At 51.6% G+C, this 14097-nt stretch overlaps 1 long non-coding RNA gene across 1 annotated transcript in view; it reads right to left on the reverse strand.

Annotated features, from left to right (window-relative positions):
• Window positions 1–5408: 5408 nt before the first annotated feature.
• Window positions 5409–14097, reverse strand: part of LOC112647633 (uncharacterized) — a 30143-nt gene continuing 21454 nt past the window's right edge. The window contains exons 3-5 of the long non-coding RNA XR_003128391.3: window positions 6236–6395; window positions 5942–6002; window positions 5409–5835 (exon numbers count right to left, since the gene is read on the reverse strand). This is a non-coding gene — a long non-coding RNA (uncharacterized LOC112647633). The remainder of the gene's footprint in view (window positions 5836–5941; window positions 6003–6235; window positions 6396–14097) is intronic.

Genomic DNA, 14097 nt, shown 5'->3' on the forward strand with positions numbered 1-14097 from the left:
CAGCTGACCCCAATCCCTGGAGATTCTTAAGCTTTGCAAAAACCGCACACGAGCTGCTGGCCAAGGAGGCCTGTCAGGAGTAGCACGTTTCTTTCTCGGAACAAAGCCCCACCGCGCGCATCTCTATTCTTCTGAGGACTAAAAATAAATTCGGAATTAATCACAACAGAAAAGGAACAGTCTCTTCGAGGACTATAATTAGCTCTCAGTTTATTAATGAAGGCTCCCATTATTAGGCTCGTCCAAGCCCCAAATTTTTGCTTACTAATGACACGCCTAGGACAAGTGGCTTCACCTCCCGAAACTTCCAGCTGTAGAATCTTCTCGTCTGCAGAGCAGAGGCAGTGATGATACCTGTTTCATGAGACCGTGGGAAGGAGCGGTCGCAGGACGCCATCTGGGGAATGTTCCTGCTCAAAGGTCCACTCTCCCAACGTGGTAGAGGTGCAGCCAGAAGCCAGAGGGTGGTCCGTGGAAAGGTCCAGGCCTGGTATCATAAGGAGGTGGGAGTAATGCTTATTTATTCTCTAGACTGGTACAAATTCCTGCCAGAGCCTTCCAGAACAGCCTCAGTGAGGAAACAGGATCCCAGCAGGATCTCCCGGTGAAGCCAAGGAGGTTTTCCTAAGCCCTTCCCACGGTCACCTGGAGGTCATTGCCTGAGAGGCCTGAAGTAGTCCTCGCCGACGCCTGAGGCAGCCTGGAAGCCTGACAGAACGTGCTTCACGAGAAACTTCCAGCAAACTGCCCTTCAAAGCTGCCCCTGCCGGCAAACGCCTGGACTGGCCAGTAGAAGACAAAAGAGCAGGGCCCGGGGTGGTCTCTGGTTATTCCAGGTTGACGGTAGTGGTGGAGAGAGCTCTGCCCTCTCAGAGCCCGACACCCAGGTCCCCCAGGAATCCAGAATTCAAGGAGAATGAGGCAAAAAGGGATTTTGAACAAGAGGCCAGAAATGCAGTCGATATTGTTAACGGTCACAGTGGAGCTACTTCAACGATGGGGCTCCATTATTCTATTTTCCCTACTTTTTTATGGACTTGACGTTTTCATTAATCAAACAGGAAGCATATGCACCTGCACCCACTGGGTGTGCCTGACTCTTAGGAAAGTCCTTCAGAACCTTAAAAAAACTGGGCATCTGGGTGGCTTAGGGGTTGAGCATCTGCCTTCTGCTCAGGGTGTGATCCCGGGGTCCTGGGATCGAGTCCCACATCGGGCTCCCCGCAAGGAGCCTGCTTCTCCCTCTGCCTGTGTCTCTGCCTCTCTCTCTGTCTCTCATGAATAAATAAAATCTTGGGGAAAAAAATCTCAGTAGAGCCTCCTCATGGTCTTCAAATAATTCTAGCAAACAAGCTTTCTTAATCTAGCGTTTCAGGTTACAGTCTATAGAACGAGGCATCCTGACAGCAGGAGGAAGTGCCCACAGACAGCGTGACCATGGCGGGATAGAGGTCCTGAAGAATCACTCCAAAAAGACTCCCCAGAAAGTAAAAAGTATCTGAGCCCAGAGCCAACTGTCTCCCAGTAAGCTGGTATCAGGCTGAGCCACACAAAGATGCCAGATCAGGTTTTTTTGGTCGCTACAAATACCAGTTTTAACTCCATAGAGTCAATGTGGCATCTCCCCTCCCCTGCCCCCGGCCCCCATCCAGACCCACCTGAAGAGGTAAAGCAAGGTGTATGGAGATCACTTCACCCCAAGCCTCCCGCATCCCTTACAGACCATGCAGGTGAAAAGCTTTGCATTACGTTTTGCTGGATTCATGGCTCGCCAGGGTCACCGGGTGCTTGTGCCAAGTTCAGAGGCTTCGGACAGACTCAGGAGATTTGGGCTGAGGAGTTCCAGGCAGTTCTCTACGCACACACCTGGCAGACCGTTGGTGTAGTACAGAGCTTCCCACCCTTGGCTACACCTTAGAATCGCCTGGAAGTTTAAAAACATCCTGATGGCTGGGTTGTACTCCGTACCCATTAAATGAGAGGACACCGGGGGCAGCCTGGAAGGAGCCAGGTGACAGCTTCTTTTATTTTTTATTTTTTAAGATTTTATTTATTTATTCATGAGAGACCCAGAAAGAGGCAGAGACACAGGCAGAGGGAGAAGCAGGCTCCCTGCAGGGAGCCCGATGTGGGACTCGATCTCAGGACCCTGGGATCACGACCTGAGCTGAAGGGAGATGCTCGACTGCTGAGCCACCCAGGGGGCCTGAGAGCTTCTTTCAAAGATCTCCAGTTTGGATACCACGGACACAGTGAACCATGATAGAGTTTGCTGACCTTCGTTTGCAACGGCAGGAGTCACCTGTAGCCCCAAACTGACTGCCTCAGGAGGGCATAAGCGCAGGGAGGGCAGGTGGCTCTGGGGGCGTCCTGGGTCCAGCTCACGGCATTCCCAGAGGCTGGGCTCCCTGGCTTCGCCCACCTGGCTGGAGGTGGGACACCTGCGAAGCCCAGCTGCCTCAGCTCCCCTGTCTTTCCTCGGGCGGCCTTGTCTTCTGATGCCCCCTTCCATGGGAGACACACACTTGGGAGTGGCTTCCCCAGCCTGGGAGTGTAGCCGGGGACCCACCAGGGAGTGTGTTGCCATGACGATCGTGCCATATAGTGCTCCCCAGCCCCCATCTGCTGCTGCAAAAGCCCTGTGAAAAAATCAGCATGCACAGGGCTTTCCAGGCTGCCTGGACTTCTCCACGGCAGGGGGATGTGGGCGATTTTGCCCTGATCTGTGCTTTGGGGAGATGGGCTGAAGAGCAACAGGCTCAGAACAAAGCCCAAAATGTCCCGATCTACAGGGATACACAAATCTCCTTATTATCTCAACTGTGATTGTCATGATGTTTGTCAAGAGGAAGGAGGTTGGGGACATATGAAGGGATAGGGGTATTTCTCCAGGTCGGGGAGGACAGCCCAAGGCCAGGAGATGGGAGAGGAAGTGTGGGGACAGTGCCAAAGGGTGGTTCTTGGGGAGAACACAGCAGATGAAGAAAGAGGGTGAGATGGGGGCTGTGAGGAGCAGGGGTGGGGCCCCTGATGGAGAAAGCAGGAAGGTAGTCAGGAAGAAGAAATGGAAGGAGCGGCGTGGGGGTTCTGGGGGTGCAGGGGGTGGAGAGAAGACTGAGGAACCAGAGAGCATTAGTTCTACCCATCGTCGTGGAAACCAATGGTGGTAAACCTCGACGGCTGAAAACAACATGAGCCATCGTCTTGCGGTTTCTGTCAGTCGTAGGTCAGGCCTTCAGGAGCAGGTGCACCAGGGCACTCCTGGCTTGGGGTCTTTGGTGAGGTTGTAGGCAAAGTGCCAGCAGGACCCGATTCGCCTGAAGTCTGGACTCGGGCTGGAGGACCCGCTTCTAGGGTGGGGAGCCCCTTGGAGGCTGTTCGGCTGGTCGCCTCGGCTCTTCAACACGTGATACTCTCCGAAGGGCTGCTTGGGTGCCTCCCCCGCCCACCCCGACCTGGCAGCTGGTCCCCACCTCCACCCCCACCAAGGGAGCGGCCCATGAGGCAGCAAGACAGAGCTGCCGTATCTTAGTGACCGCACTTCGAAAGGTATTCATCGCCCATCTGCAGCATCCTCGTGGTTACACGGTCAGCCCCGCACGCAGGGCCAGCAGGGATTTTTAAAAGGGTGTGAATGCCAGGAGGTGAGGGTCCCTGGTGGCCGTGTGGGAGGCCGGCTACAAGGAGGAAGCCCTTTCTGAGTCATGGGACTGCCTCGCGTGGTTGTGCGGATTAACCCTACTCGAGGAAACCCAGCAGACGGGGCAAGTGCCGACTGCGATCCAGGCTGAACTCGGGGGTCTGGCCACGCTGCAGCCTGAGCAGACACAGCCACCTTGTAAGACGCCTCTCTGGGAGAAGTCCACAACCCGTTCCTCCAAAGGGCAGCTTGTGCCTCGGCCTTAGTTATCAGAATACTTGTAAATGTAGGTGAAGAAAATCCAACTTAAAAAAAAAGGGGTGGGGGAGAGGGGCACCTGGGTGGCCCAGTGGTTGAGCATCTGCCTTTGGCGCAGGACTTGACCCGGGGGTCCTGGGATCGAGTCCTGCATCGGGCTCCCCACAGGGAGCCTGCTTCTCCCTCTGCCTATGTCTCTGCCTCTCTCTGTTTCTCATGAATAAGTAAATAAAATCGTGAAAGAAAAAGAAATAAAAGTTGCTGACTCTCTCTCTGACCCCTCCCTTGGATGTTCATGGCGACCAAAGAGGTGGGATATGCTGACTGGCTTCATCTGTGATGCGCGGCCACCCCTGGAAACTCAGGGTGCTGGCTCAGCACCATGCGACAATACTGAACAAGTCTTTACCAAAGAGAAGTCCTGGGTACTGGAGCCAGAAAAAGGAAGATGACACCAGGCAGGTCAAAATCACAACATTCCACCAGCCCCAGGGCCAGCATTCCACAGACGGCTGGGAGAGGGGTCCTCCTGGGGCCTTGGGGTGATGCTGCCGATCACATCAGTGCTGAGCACAGAGATAAAGGGGGTCTGTTTGGCCACTGACCTGGGTGAGGTCAGAGGCTTGCTTTTCCCCAGGCTGGGCTCAGCCACCGTCAGATCAAAGGCTGGTGATCCAGACTCTAGATCTTTCAGAATTTAAAAAAAAAAAAAAAAAAGTAGAATTTTGTTTTCAGATTATTTTTTTCAACAGCCGAAACAACGTATATCCTAAAAGAAAGAGTCTATTCATTTATGGGGGGGGGTGTCCATGAGATGTGCTCGAAGCGCTGCCCACGTGCACAATGCCTTGCAACAAAACAGTGTTTAAACAAACAGGGGGTAAAGAAGCACAGATCCAGGACCGGCAGACTCTTAGGACTCTTAGAGTCTAACTGCCAGTACCCATTGCTTTTGACTGTATCGACTCCCGGGCTTAAGCAGAACGAGCCCGACTCCCCTCTTGGAGCTGGAAGTCTCCCCAGCTCTGCCCATTTCGCAAAGCTCTGCTTTGCCCATTCCTCTGCTTGAGGCAGGGGAAACTGGTTAATAATTGGCATCTTCTTCTCCGGGAGGGGGACTTCTCAATTGGACCACCTCCCCATCTCTGAGAGCCTCAACAATCCTTTCACCCTCCCGTGGACAGCAAACCCCACTTTACCTACATGGCCCTGGGTCCCGAGGCAGAGAGAGAGAAACGCAGACCACACCAATCCCAGTTCAGGCTGTTAGCTGGATCCTGCCGCCAGCCCCAGCTCCCCACTAGCACACGCCATGGCTCCCTCCTTCCCCTTTAAGGGTCCTTAGCTATCTGTCAGTAACTCTACCGAGATGATTTCAGATTCTGCTAAATTCTGCATTTTAAAATCTGGCTCTGTGAAACATTGCAGGAGAAATGGCTTCTATTTTTAAAGGGGCTGATTCTTTCCTTTTTTTAAATTTTTTTTTTATTTTTATTTTTTTCTGATCGTCTTCAAGTGAAATTTGAACTTAGCAAAGCAGTTCTGAAAGCCCAGCTGCACGATGGGTGCTTCTTGAGCTGTGCAGGGCTGGGTCAGTGTTTTCGCAAAAGTGGGGGTCACTCCCGCTGGTGGTCTGGCGGCCCCCATTAAGTAGTCATAGAGGATGCAGGGATGAGCATCTTACAGGGGTGAATATTTTGTTGGAATCAAACATGATTTTCATGAATATCGTTGCTGGCACCAGGTGAAGGCAACTAGCTCGGTTAGCTCAGAATTGATTTGAAGAAAAATGTTGGGATGACCGGGTGGCTCAGTGGTTGAGCACCTGCCTTCGGCTCAGGTCCTGATCCTGGGGTGCCTGGATCGAGTCCCGCATCGGGCTCCCTGCACGGAGCCTGCTTCTCCCTCTGCTTGTGTCTCTCATGAATAAATAAAATCTTAAAAAAAAAAAAAAAAAAGGAAGAAAAAATCCTTCGTTGCATCACATTTGCAATTTTTTGTTTGTTTGTTTTTGGCCAAACCAGGTAACATATTTATAAGTACCAGGGATGGTTAGGATGTGGTTGTTTCGGGGGGACAGTCTATCACGGTGGGCACGGGAAGTCTGAAAAACACAGAACAGGTTAGATCAGACTTAGGCTGGCATAACTCATACACCTGATACACCAACCCCTGTTGTGGAATGGATTTTGCCCTCTGCTCCCTGCTTCTCCTCCTCACCAAAGACACACTGGAGAAGTCGGAAACCGGGTGGTGGTGGGAGGCGGGGAGACAATTTTCTCCAGGCCTTTGGAAAGACATACTTGCAGGTGTGACCCCAGACCCACGCGTTCTCACCTGGGGCTCGTGGATGCCGGTTGACCCTCTGGCGTGTAAACTGGTGATAGGCCCCCTTAGAAGACACGAAACCCGGAGACACAAAACACGAAGCCCAGGTTCAAAGGAGCGTTGCCTTCCTCCAGACAGATCCCCACCTCGGCCCCATCTCAGATTGGTGCTGTTTTAATTTAAATTGCTTTTGAAATGTTAATCACCGCATGTTAATAAACAAAGTAATTATTCTTGATTTTTTTTTCTTTCTCCTCAACTGCTTCCATTTATTGCGGGGAGCCACTATTATTCACGATTTCGCGAGGACGCGCGAGGTCTGTAAGCAGGCTCCTGTGCTTTCCTTATGAAATTACCAAAGACGTTTTCTTATTGCATAATCGGTAAATTGGAAACGGGATTATCACACTTCAGGCCAAGGTGCCTTCGCAACTTCTCACTCAATCTGATTAGTGCATTCACAGCAGGCGCTTTCTCCCGGGAGCCCTCTGCGGGGGGTTTATCAGCTGAGCTCAAGTAATTCAGCAAATTCAAGTGCACCAACGGGGGTGGGGGTGGGGGGTGGAGAAGAGGGACTATATCCCCAGCAGCTTTGATCAGCTCCCCCCTGCTCCCCACCTCCGTGCCCACCTCCCACCCACGCATCTGCACTGGGCTATGATTGCTCTGGCTCCAGTGGCACCAGCAAGTGATGTCTCCTTTGGCCAAGCAGACAAGAGCAGACCAAAGGAGCCAGAAGGCTCTCGGGGAGAGGCACAGCGGTCTGCAGCTGGCAGGAAGAGGAAGCCAGAAGAGCGGTCAGCTAGCTCTTTCTTGAAGCTAAAAACCCTTAGAGCCTCAGCAGGAAGCTAGGTCAAAGCGCCCCTTAAGGTGTGGCCTGACCAAACCTTTCTTGGGTGCTGCTCTTCTGGGGGGTCAGCAGGGAAGGAGATGCCAGCTTAGATCCATGCAACAAATCCCCATCGTTTTCATGCTTGACTGTTGCTTCCTAGTGAGCTGGGTTCAAATCCCAGAGCTATGTCTTCTGCCTAGATGGGGTCCTTTTATATAAAAGATGCCTTTTTAAATTTAAATTTAAATTTTTAAAAAGATTTTATTTATTTATTCATGGAGACACACAGAGAGATAGAGGCAGAGACAGAAGCAGGCTCCATGCAAGGAGCCTGATGTGGGACTTGATCCCACGGCTCTGGTGTCACACCCTGAGCCGAAGGCAGACGCTCAACAGACTGAACCACCCAGGTGCCCCTAAAAGATGCCTTTTGTATAAAAGAAGAGTGGAGAACTTCAGTCAAACCCAGAGTGGACCTTCTCTTGGGAAGGCGATGAGGTGGTGCAGAGGCTGGGGTCACAGGTTACAGAGACCAAGTGCCAATCAGAGCTGGTCAGAGAGGTGAGGGACACCTTGCTGGTTTCATTCCCTGGAACTTTCAGTTTCCTTGAAACAGTGAAAATCAAGGAAAAAGGTTCTCAAGAAATTAAATCGAGAAAAAAGAAGCTTAAGATGAACATAATCTACAATTCCTATGATCGATGGTGATCAATCCTCCCATAAGCTACATACAAGCAGCCTATAGCATCTGCCTCAAAATTTTCATAGATGTTCCGTACACTGACCATGATGTCTGTCATAAGCAACAGGTCAATAAAATTAACTTCTCTTCTGTCTTGGAATATTGAAGAAAAAAAAGGCTCTCAAGTCCAGTGGGGTGAGGACTCAGTGACTGTAAGTGTCCCTTCCAGGCCTACAAAGTCTGATCCGTTTGTGATTCACTGACACCTTCCCTAAGGGCGGAGCTGTGGGGTGGATGGAACATGGGCTCTGGCATCAGCCTTGATTTTGAATCATCAAATCCCATCACTCACAGCTCCATAGCCTTGGCTTTGTCACTCCTCTGCTGTCTGGTCCTCATCACAAAAATGGCTATAGCACCTCCCTGGGGAGGTGAAGGTGATTATGACCGAAGGACATAGGGCAGCTACCCTGGTAGTGATTCATGGAACAGATAACTAAGCCCCCCTCAGGTACGTGCACGGGAGCCCCGGGTTGTAATTCCAACTTGGGAATTTCCATCCTCCATGTCGCCCTTGTCCTTGCTGCCTGGCTTTTGCTGGTGGCCACTGTCCAGGTGTATCTGGGCACCTTTGATTTGAGAATCAGGAATCCAACCAGAGAAGTCAGAAAAATGCTAGTGACCAGAAGGGGCTTGAGAGAATTTCTAGGAGGAATCTGCAGAGAGCCTGGTCCCCTGGACCACTCTGCTTGTCACACAAGGTGTTCTCCCCTTTGGCATCATCAGTATGTTTCCTGCCCAGGTGTGACCACCAACCAGGTATGATGGGAAGGGAAGAAGCCGTTCGCTCTCTCCAGCAGCTGTTGCCAAGGACATGGTCAGGGGCCCAGGTGGGGGCTTGGAAGGCCCCCACTCAGGTCCACACCACCTGCATCAAGGCCTTGTCCTCTCTAAACCCGCTTCCCAAACCTGGCCACTGCTTCTCTTATGAGGTCAGAGACCATGAAGTAGAGACGCATGGCTCCAGTGGCCAGTGGCACATGAAAGGTGAAACGTTATTCCGTGCCAGTCCTTAAACTCAGATTGGCATTCAAAATCCAGATACGGAATTTCTCTTGGAAAATTTGTGCTTCTGCCCTGGTCAGAGCTGTTTGCAAAATAAGCCAAGGGGTGCCTGGGTGGCTCAGTTGGTGGAGCGTCTGCCTTTGGCTCAGATCATGATCCCAGGTGGTGCTCCCTGCCCAGGGGGGAGCCTGCTTCTCCCTCTGCCCCTCCCCCTGCTTGCATGCACGTGCTCTCTCTCTCTTTGTGTCAAATAAATATATATTTTTAAAAAGCCCAAATCCCTGACTTCATGGAGCTTTGGAGGTAGTGTGCGTGGGGAGAAAGAGCTGCCTGGTACAGTTATGATGCATTGTTGGGTCGGAGGGGACGGACAGGGGAGGTCAGACCATGCAGGGCTCACAGGGCACTTTAGGGACATGAGATTTTACTCACAGTAAATACAAAGCCAGACCTGTTTAGGTTTGCCTAGCATTCTGGCTGCTGTGTAGACCATAGGGCTGGAGGCCGAAGCAGGAGGCTGTTATAATCCATGCAGGAGGTGGATCGGACCAGGCTGGCGTTAGCCCAGGAGACTGGGGGTGGTTTGTAGCACAGAGAATGAACCCCCACCCCCATCCCGCAAGGATGTACAAAAGCATCTTCCCTCCTCCACGTCTCCTGATCTCTGCTCCCACCTAGGGAAGAGGATTCCTGGTTGCAGTTCCATCAAGCTATAAGTGTGAGCTGATGAATTTCCCTCAACTTTTCCATGGAGGAGTTAAACCCTCCCTGCCCCCAAATCTTTGTGGGCAGCTCATGTTCCTGCAACTCCCAGGAGGTCCCTGAGCAGGACCCTAAAGAATACCAGCTCTGCAGAGCCCACATTTAGGAGGCACAAGCCCATGCCGGGGCCCCGGGGACTGAGGATCAGTTACCCATCACTCAGTCCTGCTAATGAGCCAGGCTCCCTCTCTCTCTCTCTTTCTCTGGGGTTTTCTACATACTATTCCCTTTATTCTCTTAGCTGACATCTTCCCTCCTCCTGGCTAGCTCTTTCTCAGCTCAGACATGGCTCTGAGAACTTCACTGGGGGTGCCTCCCTCGATCAGGAGGCAGTTGGCACATCTATGTGACACAGGGCTGGGGGTTCGAGGCACAAGCTTTCAAGAGGCATCACTCTTATGGTCGTGCGGCTTGGGGGTGCTTCCTTAAATTCTGGGGGCACCTGGGGGGACTCAGTGATTGAGCATCTGCCTTCAGCTCAGGGTGTGATCCCGGGGTCCTGGGATCGAGCCCCGCATCGGGCTCCCCGCATGGAGCCTGCTTCCCCCTCTGCCTGTGTCTCTGCCTCTCTCTCTGGGTCTCTCATGAATAAATAAATAAAATCTAAAAAAAAAAATTATGCACCTTAGGAGTCTCCCTCGTGGCTCCCAGAGCCGGCCCTGGCCATGTGTGGTCCCACATATGGGAGCCCCCAGCAAGGGGGCACCCACCTGGCCCATCACGTCCGTGAATCCCTTGCAAGTGTAGTTCTGGGATAGGCTGAGCCCAGAGCCTGGGCTCACCCGCAGCAACACCCTTCACTCCCGAGATACCTTCCAGAGCTCACCCACAGTGGGATTGAGGCTGCTGGGAACCAGGGCAAGACCCCCACACTGGCTCATTTCCTAGAGCGACCTCCTGGCCTTCCCCCCCACACACACACTTCCATTTGTCTCTAATAATCGGTCCCTTAACTCCCTCCAGTGGCTTCTACTTTCTGGGTCAACCCTCTGCCCCATCCCCCTGAATGACATGCTCTCGCAGGACAGCAAGACGGTGACATCCTCACGAGGCACGTCAAGGAGCCCTCCATCCACCTCCTCCCAAGCCTCCCTCCCTTTCTTAGTGCCTCCCCCTGGCACAGGCTCCTCAAGCAGAGGCCCCAGGGTAGCCGCCGCGGGCCCCACACACCCCTCCACGCCGACGACCCTCCGCCCGGCTACATACTCCCATCCTAACCCCACGGTTTGCTTCCGCTCCTACAGCTCAGCCCACTGGGTCTCTCCGATTACTCCATCACTGCTGGGTCCTTTTGAGTAGATGGTAGGACCCACGAGGCAGGCAGGGGCGCCACTATGGTGTCCTGTGCCTTACCCAGAGGCTGGCGTGGGTAGCATCGGATTGTGCCGAGCAGTCGACATCCCCTGAACACTTGTGCCAACAGCAGCTCAGTGACAGGCACTGTCTGACTCTCGGTTTTGGCTCAGGTCGCGATCTCAGGGTCCTGGGATCCAGCCCTGCATCTGGCTTCCTGCTCAGCGAAGAGCCTGCTTCTCCCTCTGCCTCTCCCTCTGCGCGCACTTTCTCTCTCTCTCTCTCTCTCTCTCTCTCTCTCATCTTTCTCAAATAAATAAACACAATCTTAAAAAAGTAGTCAAGAAACAGAAACAAAACAGGCTGGCATTGTGTAGGCACCTGTTCCAGCGTGGCCGCCTGAACCTCTCTCACCCGGAGCTCTCGTGACAACACAGCCCTGACGCTCCTTTCATCGGGAAGTGGTCTGCTGCCCCTTCTCTTGAAACCAGGCGTGTTTTTGTACCCGTTCTTCTGACCCATGAAGGACGGCAGAAAGGTCATAACGAACGGTAACACCGGCCCCCTCACTCTGGAGAAGTCGCTTCGCCTGTTTTCAGAGATGAGAGGTGCACCTGCCCTGAGCCCCCTGTGTTCTGAGGAAGGCCAAAGCCCCCTTGGTGGAGAGACCCTCAGCCCTCAGTGTTCCATTACTGTTTTGTATTTTTGTGTATTTTTTTTCTTAAGGTTTTATTTTTCAATCATCTCTACACCCCATGTGGGGCTTGAAGTCACAACCCTGAGATCAAGAGTTACCAGCTCCACTCACTGAGCCAGCCAGGGGCCCCACCAGTCACTGTTTTATTGCAGCTGCACAAGACCCCAGGCCAGACCTGCCCAGCTGGGTCGTTCTTCAACTCCTGGGTACCAGAAACTGAGTGATAATGTGAATCCTGGGGTGGTTTGTTACACAGCAAGAGCTCACTAGACTAGCTCATGACTTGAAGGAACTTAAAATCTACCTGGAAAGCCAAGAAATGAGTGAATTAACCAAGTTTATTGGATGGTACCAGCAGATAAGGTCCTATCTAGGTGAACATACTAAATACCCACCCATCCACCCCATCTTCCCTGTCCCGTCTGTCCTATCCCTACCTCCTTTCTCTGTCCCTAATTCTGATTGGCATCCCCTCCCGCCTCCCCCCCCCCACCCCCCCCCCCCCCCCCCGGCAAATCCTTGATTCCCATGGTGTGTCTGCAATTCACTGCAGGGCTGACACTTGCCCAAACTCTCAACCTGCTGGAGCCCTAAATTACCAAGCTTCCTGGGCTCCCCAACTTCACTTTGGATATACCACAGAGAGTAGAGTCAAGGCTGCTTAGACCACAAATCCCTGGTCCTGGCTCCTGGTTCCTGGCAAGAGGCATCACATAAATTTTCAACCAAGAGATGCATCCGCATAATTAGACCAAAGATATTGCAGACACAGACACATGCAAAGAGAGCCGGGCTGGGAGAAGGGTACCATTCATCAAAACCTCATCATAAATTCAAGCTGAAGAGCTGAAAAGAAACAAAACGTGGACCCTTCCCAAATCCAGCAGCTGGACCTCTCGCTGCAATCCCGCAACCGCGGCCGCTCCACTCAACATCTGGGCGAGAATAAAAAATAATAAAGACTTAAAAAGAACAGATGCCGGGCAATTACCAATTGAAGTGTGGATCGGGAATATAAATTCTCCAAGAGCCTGCAGACAGAAATATAGGTTGGCACGCGGGTCTCAGGACTGTGAATTTCATCCAGCTGTCGCCACTTTTTCATCGGGGCTAGTATTTTGTTCGTAAACACACTTTCTAAGCGATGAGCGTAATTATGCTCAGGTTGACATGACCTGAATTAGGGTGACCGCATTTTTACTGACTCGACATCGTCAGATGTGTCCAGGAAGATCCTGGTGCCGGAGCAGTGGCACTGAAGGACATCGGGAAGAAAGCCGTATCTAGATTTGAGAGACCTGGGTTCAAGTCCCACCTCCCCCATTTAATTGTGTGGAAAATGTCCTTTAACCTTCTAAACTTGCAAAGAAGTCTGAAAATAGTGGGGCGCCTGGGGGGCTCAGTTGGTTAAGTGTCTGCCTTGGGCTCAGGTCATGATCCTGGGGTCCTGGGATCGAGCCCCATGTCGGCACCCTGCTCAGTGGGGTGTCGGCTTCTCCTTCTCCCTCTGCTCCTCCCCCCTGCTGGTGCACTCTCTCTAAAATAAATAAAATAAAATAAAATAAAATAAAATAAAATAAAATAAATAAAATAAAATAAAATAAAATAAATTCTGAAAGTAGAGCTAAAACCTGCCCCACAGAGTTTTTATGAGGATTAAAATAGGTAATGAAGGCAGCCCCAATGGCTCAGCGGTTTAGTGCCACCTTCAGCCCAGGGTGTGGTCCAGGGCATCCTGGGATCGAGCCCCACGTCAGGCTCCCTGCATGGAGCTGATTCTCCCTCTGCCTGTGTCTCTGCCTCTCTCTCTCTCTCATGCATAAATAAATAAAGTCTTTAAAAATAAAATAGGTAATGAATCCTCAAAACTCCTACCACATTTCTTCCAGCTTCTTCACCTTTGAAATAGGAATTTGTTATTTTGCAAGAATTCTTTCTTCCGGGACATCTGGGTGGCTCAGCAGTTAGGCATCTGCTTTCAGCTCAGGGCATGATCCCGGGGTCCTGGGATCGAGTCCCGTGTCAGGCTCCCCACAGGGAGCCTGCTTCTCCTTCTGCCTGTGTCTCTGCCTCTGTGTCTCTTATAAATAAATACATAAAATCTTAAAAAATAAAAAAGGAATTCTTTCTTCCTTTGTTTCTGTTTGTAAGTAAGCTCTGCACCAAACCTGAAGCTTGAACTCAGGACCCCGAGACAAAAAACCTCATGCTCTACTGACTTAGCCAGCTAGGAGGCCCCATAAGGATTCTTTTGTTTATGATGTTACTCAAGCTACTTTTAAGACACTTATGATACTTTTGGTTGTAAGTAGCATAGAGACCTATAGTCACTTTAAAATGAAAAGAATTGAGTTATTTAGTTAATGAGAAGGCAAGAGGTAGACAGGTTTCAGGATAGGACCAGTGTGTCAGTGATCACTAATATCAAGGTACTGGAGTCCCAGTCTCTGCAGTCCATGTGGCTCTTCCCTCATGGTGGCAACGTGGCTGCTCCAGCTCCAGGCACCTCATCTTTACACCAGAGCACCAAATGAGGGAAT

The sequence above is a fragment of the Canis lupus genome, chromosome 5, assembly GCF_003254725.2.
Source record: "Canis lupus dingo isolate Sandy chromosome 5, ASM325472v2, whole genome shotgun sequence".
Classification (NCBI taxonomy): Eukaryota; Metazoa; Chordata; class Mammalia; order Carnivora; family Canidae; genus Canis; species Canis lupus.